Source organism: Penaeus monodon, chromosome 43, assembly GCF_015228065.2.
Source record: "Penaeus monodon isolate SGIC_2016 chromosome 43, NSTDA_Pmon_1, whole genome shotgun sequence".
Classification (NCBI taxonomy): Eukaryota; Metazoa; Arthropoda; class Malacostraca; order Decapoda; family Penaeidae; genus Penaeus; species Penaeus monodon.
Window position 1 is genome coordinate 7,019,246 of NC_051428.1, and position 10,690 is coordinate 7,029,935.

The following is a 10,690-nucleotide window of genomic DNA, read 5'->3' on the forward strand; positions in this document are numbered from 1 at the left end:
GTTTTTTTGTTTTGTTGTGTGTTAGGGGTGGTGTGGTATGTGTGTGTGTGTGTGTGGTGTGTGTGGGGTGTGTGTGTGGTGGGTGTGTGTGTGTGTGTTGTGTGTGTGTGGTGTGTGTGTGGGTATGTGTATGTGTATGGGTAAGTGTTGTTTGTGTAGTGTTTTCTGTAAAGTGTACGGGTACCTGTACGTGTATATGTGGCCCTATATATGTTTTGTGTAGTTTAGTGTATGTGCATGGATTTTGTATATGTTATTTTAAAGTTAAAATTATATGTATATGTATATGTATATTTTCTATGTATATGTTAAAAATTATGTTTTATGTAAAATGTTATAAATTTTTATGTAAATTATATTTATATATATATATATATATTTATTATATTTAAAATATATATTTATATTATATATATAAAGTATATTTTATGTATACATATATGTTTAATTTTTGTTATAAAGGGGTTTAAAAATATGTATAATTTTATATATATTTTATATTAAATATATTATTAAAATTTTTATATTTGTTATTTGTAAAAATATTTTTTATGTATTTTATATAAAACCCCCTTTTTTACATATATTTATTTTATATTTTATATATATATATATTATAATTTAATTTTTATTTTATTTAAATTCCCCTTTTTTTTAAAAATTTTATATTTTAAATATTTTGTAAATATCTTATATTATATATATATATTATATATTTTTAAAAAAATATTATATATTATATATATTAAATTATAATTTTTATCTATTATATATACTTTTTATTTTATTATTATTTAAATTTTAATATATTATATATTTATATATCCTTTTATTCTATGTACATTATATATAATATATATTTTATATAAAATTTATTTTATTATAATATATATATAAATAGATAGATAAAAACCACCCAAACCCCACACACACACACACACAAAACCCCATTATATAAATATATATATATTTTATATATTATATATATAAAATTTTATTATATATATAAAAATAAAATATATATAATATTTTATATAAATATATATTAATATATATTATATATATTAATTATATATATATTTTATATTTTAATAAATTTTATAATATAAAATTTTAAATTTCATACCAGGGAAACGACCTTCTCCCCTACTATGCCAAAGGGGTTTTTCCCCCCACCAAACAAAATTTATGGGATTTCCCCATAATGCCCCTTTTTGTAAAACCCCATATTCAGACATAATGCAAGGGGAACAAGTTTTTTAAATTTCTTACAAACTTTGGGGTTGGGGGGAAGCTTTTTCTTTTATGCCCCGGTAAAAGGGAAAGAAAAAAAGCTAGGCCCAAAGAATTTTCATTATAGTGACATTGGTTTTTGAGTTGAGAAAGTTAATAATAGGTCTTTCTCATCTATATCCTTTGTATATAACTGTTATTTGGTATAAGAGATTTTAAATTCCCCCAAAATTTTTTTTACTTTAAATCATATTTTTTTAGAAAGGTTCCCGGGCCCGTATTTTTATATAATTCTCTTTAACAGGGTTGACAAACCCCCCTATTTTCCCTTTTTAAATTTTTAATTATTCTTTCTTTTTGGGGGTTTTGGGTTTGGGGGTCCCTTGGGGAAATTTTTTGGGTGGTTTGGGGGGGCCCAAATCGGGTTTGCAACCTTAAAAACCCTTCTCCCCTTTAAATGCCCCAAAAAAATATGGTACTCATGGAAATACAATTTTCAGCGATTGGGTGCAGCCGCTTATATGAAGAGTTACCAGTATAGTAAGGTATCTATCTTCAAGTCTTAAAAATAAATCCTTAATCTAACTTTCTGGTACCAGTATTGTAACAATAAAAAGATTAACCATGCATCACAAAAAGTTATCTTTGCTTGACCTGTCCCGATCTTTTAAATAGCCACTTCTTATGCTACAAATTCCCGAAATCCCCTTTTTTTTTCTTTTTTCCCGACCCAAATTGTCAGGGCCAGCAGGGGCCATGTTCGGAAACCCGCAAGGCCCTTTACCGACCCCCAATGCAACCAGCCAAAGTAAAAATTCACTATTCTATCATCTTGGTGTCTTTATTTACACCCTGCGTAGATTTTGCAACTCCTTTAATGAACAGATAATGCCCAAGTGACAAACACAAAAACACCCTTTGATAACAACAATAAATGGCCATGAAATAATATATCGATATCATTTGGCTGCTAGCAACTGTCATTGTTAACATGTAATTGCTATTGTGACGTGATCTCCTCCTGCTCGCCCGGCTGCGAACCAGGGCGGGGGTGGGGCGAGATGGCCAAATTTTCCCGAAACAAGACAGGGCTTCCGAAACGGTCAAAACATCTTTCCAAAATTGTTGGATTGGGAGTTTCCAAAAGCAGCATAATATCAAATTATATCCAGAAACCCTCCTTTATTTTAGAAAAGTTTAGCACGTTTCAAATCAACCACACAAACTTGGGTTTCCGACAAAACAATTGTAAAATAACAACCCTTTTCTATCTATCACAGCCAAATATCAACCTAAAGCATTATTCTTTGAGAACCCTGAAGCTCAAATATACAAGGAAACAAAAATATTACCGTGAATCCATGAGCCCTGACTACACGCTTGAAACTCCAATGTTGTGATTGTTTTTTTTTAAAATCGTGGGCGTCATAAACATTCATTGAAAGCGAAAAAATTTAAATTTTTTACCTTTTAGCATGGTGTAAATTTTTAGTAAGTTTTTAAAAAATTTTTTTTATTTTGATCTCCATTTCGATCCTTTTAAAAAAAAATTTCTGTTTTAAAACCAAAATTTTTCCCTTTAAAAACATTTAAATTTTGGGCCCTTTACGAATTTTAGTCATGCGTCTTCTATAATCATGTGTCAAATTTTTTTTTTTTTTTAAGCTGTGATTGTTAACTTGTTTGTAATTATTGTAGTCTTTACTTTTATATACCTCAATACCTAATGCATCGATAAAGCACCATTGATTTTTAATCAGAATGCAATCACCAGAGTATGCAGACTTTATGCAAAAGTGCAATGGAATCCTCAAATGTAATACAGTGTAGAATTTTTGAAAACACTTATTTTTAGCAATACTGCTCTTACTAATGCAAAAGCTTTCCCGTCGTCATTTTCCCCCTACCATTATCATTGTTATTAATTTGCCTTTAATTATAACATCATTTTATTGTTACTAACAGCCCAAACTTATTGGTAATAGTATTTTTAAATTTTTGTTATTATCATTATTTTTTATCATTATTATTATTTAAATTTTTATTATTATTATTTTTTTTTTTATTATTCCATTATTATTATTATTATTTTTTAAATTTATCAAAAATTTTAAATTTTTATATTATTTTTATTATTATTTATCATTTTATTATTATTAAATTTTTATTACCCATTTTTTTGGGTTTTTGTTGTTGTTATTATTATTGATATCATTATTTTTAAAAAAAACCCCTTATCATTATTATCATTATTATTATTATTTTATTATTTTTTATTATTTTTATTTATTATTATTATCAAATTTTTATTATTAAATTTTTGTTGTTGTTATTATTTTATTATTATTTTTTTTTTATTATTATTATCACTGTCATTATTTTATTTATTTTATTATCCTTTAAATTTTTTCATTATTATTGTTACTTCTGGTGTTGTTTTTTAATTTTTTCAAACATCAAACATTATCAAAAACATCATCGTCCCTCATCATCTTCATTTATCATCTTTTTTAGTATTAGCTTAGTTTTAAAAAATCCTCATCAAACCTTATCATTTTCATCCAAAACATTACATTAAAACATCATCATCATCATCATCATCTCACATCATCTCATCATCATCAATCACATCATCATCATCATCATCATCACATACATCATCCCATCAAACCTCAAACATCATCATTTTTTTTATTATTATTATCAAATTTTTTTTTTATTATTTTTTTAACCCTTATCCCTGAACACATTGTTATTATTTATTATTATTACAATAATAATAAAAGATTTTTTCATTATCCTTATTATTATTGTTATTATTATTATTATCATTTTTATTATTATTATTATTATTATTTTTTATTATTGGGTTTTTTATTTTTATTATCATTTTATTATTATTATTTTATTATTTCCTTTTATTATTATTTTAAATTTTTAAATTTTTATTATTATTATTATTATTATTAAAATTATTGTTTTTTATTATTATTATTATTTATCATTATTATTTTTTTATATTACCATTATTAAATTTTTATCATTATTATTATTATTATCATTTTCATCATCATTAATTTTATTACCACTTAAATTTCCATTATTTTTTATTTATTATTATTATTATTATTATTTTTTGTTTTTTTGTTGTTATTTTGTTGTTTTCAAAGTAAAAAACCTCATTATCATTTTTGCTATAATTATCATTATTACCATTATCATTGTGAATCATTTTATTACTAATATCACCATTACTACCACTATTCTATTGTCATCGTCCCCCTTTTATTTTTATTATTATTATCATTTCCTAAATTTTTTTTTATCTCTTTTCCCTTTTTATCATTATTATTGTTTTTTATCATTTTTATTATTATTAATTTTAAAATTATTATTATTAATAAAGAAATAATAATGAAATGATAAAAAAATATTATTATTATTATTATTTTTAAACATTATTATTATTTTTATTAAATTTTTATTATTATTATTATTATTATCATTATTATATCATCTCATCATCACATCATCCCTCTTTATCATCATCTCATCATCCCCCCCCCATCATCATCATCATCATCATCATCATCATCTCATCACCAAACACCATTTATCATCATCAAACATCCCTCATCATCATCATTAAACATCAATCATCATCATCTCATCATCAAACACCATCCCCTCATCACATCATCATCATCTTTATCATCATCATCCTCATCATTTATCATCAAACATCATCATCATCATCATCATCATTATTATTATTCTTAAGGTACTAAATTTTTTGTTGTCATCTTTTCTGTTTCACTACAATTACTGTTACTATTCTTTATTGGGTTTTTATTATTTCCAGTTTCAACCCCTAGTGTTACTGTCATTACGTTAGTGTTATCATTTTTGGGTTTTGTTTTTTTTTACTATTACTATTATTAAATTTTTATTTTCATTAAACATCATTCCTTTTTTATTGATATTTCCCCATTTTTTTTATATTTATATTTCTTTTTCATTATTATCTTCTTTTTTTTTGTTATTATTATCATTGTTTTTACTATTATTATCAAAATTTTTTTTGTCCCTCATCATCATTGTTTTTCATCAATTTCCAAACCCAAAATTTTTGTTATTAAATGCATCATCATCATCCTCATTTAATTTTTAAGAGTTAATCAGTTTTTCCCAGTTTTTCATAAAAACCCAAAGTTTCAGTCATAAATAAATATTGGTTTTTTGATGATTTGATTATCACCCTTGTCTATTGGGCCTTTATCGGGTTTTCAAATTTCATTATTATTGCTGCTTTTTGCTACTTTTTTTTCTTTTTTTATGTTTTCCCTGCTACGAAAACAAAGCACTTTCGCAAAATTTTTTTCACGGGAAAACCGATCCACAGGGAAGAAACCAAAATGGAAATTCCCTTTTAAATTTTTTTGCCCAAAACCGATACATTTTTCTTCGTAAAATTAATTGTTTTTACACCCCTTATGCCTAAAGCTTTTTTTGGGGCCCCCCCTTTGCCCGGCAAATTTTTTGAATTTTTTTATGGGGAAGCTGTACGTCAAAAGTTGAAAATTTTTATTATTTGCTTCGTGCCAAAAACTTACTGGGCCCCCAAACTCTGAATGTTCATTTTTTCCCCTTACAAAATAAAATATAAAATATATTTATAATATATAAAATATATTATTATTTATTTATTTATTTATTTAAATTTTTTTTTATTTATAATAATAAAAATAGGTTTAATATAATAAAATATTAATTGTTTTGTGCGGGGGTGTGCGCACCCCCGCATACACGCAACACACACCCCACATCTTTTTATATATAATTTTATATATATATATATAATTTTAATATTATATAAAATTAATATATCTTTGTGTGGGGTGTGTGTGTGTGGTGGGTGTGTGTGTTGTGTGTGTGTGTTTTTGTGTGTGTTTGTGTGTGTGCGTTCTAAAAGTATATATTTAAAAGTAAAACTCCCTTTTTAAATTTGAATTTAATATTGCTTCACTATTATAATGGGTTATTTCACATAAATAAACGACAATAAAATTTAAAAAGAATCATTGAGGGGCCAATAGAAAAAAAAAAATACAAAAAATTTTATAGTTCCCGAAAAAATGAAAAACATTTTATCTCTATTTTTAAAAAAAACGGTATTTAGATTTTTTTTTAAAAAGAAACCCATTTTATTAAAAAGTGTTTTTTTTTTTCGGGCATTTTTTCAAAACGGTACAGTTTTTTTTTTTTTTTCCAAAAGGGGCTATTAAAACTCATATATATGTTGCCATATATATTTTAAAAAAAATTAATTTTTAATATATTTATTATAATATATTTTATATTTTATTTGTCTGAAATATATATAAAAACCCCGAAAAATTGTTTACAAAATTCAAACTTTTGTTATCTTTTTTTTTTTGTGTCCCCAAGGGATAAAAACTTAACATATAATTGGGGGGTTTTTAAAGTTTTATATGTTTTTCCGTTTTGGGCAATTTTTTATCCAAATGAAGGCAATTCATTATTAATCCAAAATTTAAAAATTTTTTTACAAAAATTTTGTACCCTTTTAAAATGTTATTTTTTCCGGCCACCTAGCGGGTTTTTTTTTTTAGTAATCTTTCACTTCAAGGGGAATTAAAAAGCATAACCCCTTTTTTTTTTCTCTCTTCCTTTTTTTTTTTTTCTGGAACATTGGCCAAAAATCTGGGGTTTAAAAATGCCCCGCGAACATGCCACTCGCACATCTCCCTTTTTTTTTTTCGTTTTTCTTTTCCCCGTTTTCTAAATGTCCTTCCCGTCTCTTTTGCCGTTCCTTGTCGCCCTAATTTCCTTTCCCGCGTCACTCTTAATCCTTCTGGGTCTTTGTCCTTTAAATTCCTCGCTCCCTTTTCTTTTCCCTTCCTCCCCAAATTTTCCTTCTTCCTTTGGGCCAAAAACCCTTTTCTTCTCCCGTGCCTCAGGGTCTCTTTTTTTTCCGACTTCGGTGGTTTTTCCGAATTTCATGAAAAAAAAAAAAGATTTTTGTCTCGTTGAACTTGGCCAAAGGTCCCGGTAAAATCACCGTTCTGTGAAAAAATCAAAGAGGAAGTTAACTGGAACAAGCCCTGTTTTCAAGAACCTTAAGGGGGGGTTTGGTAGTCTTCTTCAAACTTTAAATTTAAATTTTACATTAAAAAACTATGAAAAAAAAAACAAAAACAAAACACACACCAAACCCAAATAAACAACCACAAAATAAAATAATTTATGAGATTTTTTTTTTATCAAACATTAGAAATATAGATATTAAGAATAATAAATGATCTAATAAAAAGAGTCTTATCCATTAGGGGATTCTAATATGTCCAGTTATTGAGTAAAGAAATGGTGGGGGAGGGAAAGATTGTATAGAAGAAATGACGTAGTATGTACCCAGATGTTCGGGGAAAGGGGGCTTAGGCATGGTCCATAGGAGACTTCAAAAGACTTTAATATCAATGTATCTATTAAAAAACATATGAAACAAAAAAAAAAAAAAAACACAAAAAAAAAAAAAAAATATATATATATATAAATATATTATATATATATATATTATATATATATACCAATATATTAGAATAAAAATATACATTATTTTAATTTAATATATATATAAAATACATATATATTATTATATATATATAAAATATTATTGTTGGGGGTTTTTTTTTTTTTTTTTGTTTTTAAAATTTTATTGTTTGTATTTATTCTGTCTTTTTTTTTTCATTTTTTATTTGGGTTTTATGTTTTTTTTTTTGGGGTTTTTTTTTATACAAAACATATATATAAACTCCTATTATTAAACCAAAAAACACATAAATACATAATACAAATAATAAAATTTATGTATATAATATATATTATATATAAATAAATATATATACATATATATATATTATATATATAATATAATACAATATATAATTTAAATATTTATATTAAACCACAAAAAAAACCCAAAAAAAAAACAAGAAAAAAACAACAATATAATATATAAATAAAAAATTATATCAAAAATATATAATATATATAATAATATATATTTGTTGTGGTGGTTGTGTGTGTGTGTGTGGTGTGGGGTGTGTGTGTGTGTTGTGTGTGTCGTGGTGTTTTTTTTTGTATTTATATTTTTTGTTTTTTTTTTTTTGTTTTTTTATATATAGATATATATATCAATTTTATTATTTTAAAAAAAAAAAAAAAACAAAAATATATATATAGATATATATAATATAATATATATAATATATATTTTTATATATAAATATACTATAAGATTATAATAATATATATAACACCAAAAAAAAAAAAAGATATATATATATAAAAAATATTATATATATATATATACATATATATATATATATATTTTGTTTTTTTTTTGTGTTTTATATTTTATTTTATATTTAATTTATGCATACATTACTAATAAAATTTTTAATATATATTATATATATATATATATATATATATATATACCTATATATACTATATATCAATCCCGGGTTGTGTACACGGGGACGAATCCACGTAGCCCACGCGGCACAAAAACCCGGCAACAGCCCATCCAACTGGAGCCGGCGACCGTGCTGGCTTGACCGAATTGCCGCACCGAAATCTGGGCGAAGAGTTCGTCGCGGCTGAGCGTGGAGGCTGGCCCGGGGGGAGTCCTGCCGCCTGCTGCAGGGTAGTTTTCTGAAATAAATCTATAACCTTTGGTTTCATTTTTGGTTTATTGTGAGGACTGACTCATTTATAGCTTGAATTTTTTATATGTTCTATCTATCTATAACTCTATATAAATATATATCTTCATCAATATATTTTTACAAGCATTCTTCATTTTTTACCGAACAAACTACAACCATATTTAAAATTTCTTGGAGAAAAGGCTAACCAGAACAAAAACGGCTATTTTGGCCTGTCAGAAAATTATCTGCACCGCCACAGCCCAATAAGCCTCTTTACTTAATGTATCCTTATAAGAATTTTCAAAGGAATTATAATGGTCACTGTCGTGCTTCTTCGTAATTTTTTTTTTTTTTTTATTATATTGCTTACTGAAATAATGCAAAAATGGTAAAAGTAAAAACCACATTGACAAAAAAATATCGTGATGATGAAGGTACAAGTATGACTGATAATCGAATTTAGAAGTAATTGATACAATAACAATAAATAACAGAAAATATCAATATCAACTGCAATATTAAAAATAGATTGTGATGAAGATGATTATGATTATAGTGATCATGGTAATGATAATGATAAAGATAATAATAATAGATATAAAAATGATAATCATGATAGTGATGATGGTGGTAAAAAATATAAAAACTATAATTATGATAATGTGAAAAAAATAACTGTAACAACAACAATAATGAAAATAATATTATGATATTTAAAAAACAATAAGAATGATGATGATAAAGCTAATAATGATAATATTGATATAATAATAATAATAATAAACCAGTTATATGAACAATATATAAGAACAATTATAAGAACAATAACAATGATGATATAAATAATAAAAAACGTGTTAATGATATAATAATAGTATTAATAATGAATGATAATGATAATAACATTAACAATGATTATAATAATAATAGCAATGATGATGATGATAATTAAAACAATAATAAACATCATCATCACCTTCACTATAATAATAATAATAATAATGATAACAATCTTAATTAAGATGATAAAAATAAAGTAACAAAAGACCATAGCAACAATAACAAAACTTTTAATAATGAAATAATAATAATAATAAAAAATAATAATAATAAAATAATAATAATAATAATAACAACAACAACAACACAAAATAATAATAATAATAAAAAAAAACAATAAAATTAATTAAAATTATTATTATTATTAATTATTATTATTATTTTTTTATATATTATTAAATTTTTATTTTATTTTATTTTTTATTATAAATTCAACAATTATTTTATTTTACATAAAAATTAAAAAACAATATATAATACAATAATAACAATAAAAATAACAATACTTATAACAATAAAAAAATCAAAAATAATGAAGTAAAATAATTAAAAAAGTAAAAATAAACAAAATAAATAATAATATATAATAACAGTAAAATAAAAAAAAGTATAATAACAACTTTACCCCAATAATAAGAATGTGACTAAAAAGGACACCTTGGGTGTTTCATGAAAACGGGTTTTTAACCCGTTTTACGTACATAAAGCCAAGAAAGGGTAACGTTGTTCAATTGTGTTCTCGCTCGAAGAATGATTCTGCGTTTTAACTTTTTTAGAAGAGGCTTACGTTTTTAAAAAGGCTCCGATTGAATTAACCTTTTTTTATATGTGAAAGGTTTAGTAATAGAAATTTTGAAAATTTCATAATTAAAAAAAAAAACTAA

The 10,690-nt window shown here is 24.2% G+C and overlaps 1 long non-coding RNA gene across 1 annotated transcript in view; it reads right to left on the bottom strand.

Annotated features, from left to right (window-relative positions):
• Positions 1–2,639, bottom strand: part of LOC119568368 — a 5,745-nt gene extending 3,106 nt beyond the window's left edge. The window contains exon 1 of the long non-coding RNA XR_005228084.1: positions 2,586–2,639. This is a non-coding gene — a long non-coding RNA (uncharacterized LOC119568368). The remainder of the gene's footprint in view (positions 1–2,585) is intronic.
• Between the last annotated feature and the right edge of the window lie 8,051 nt (positions 2,640–10,690).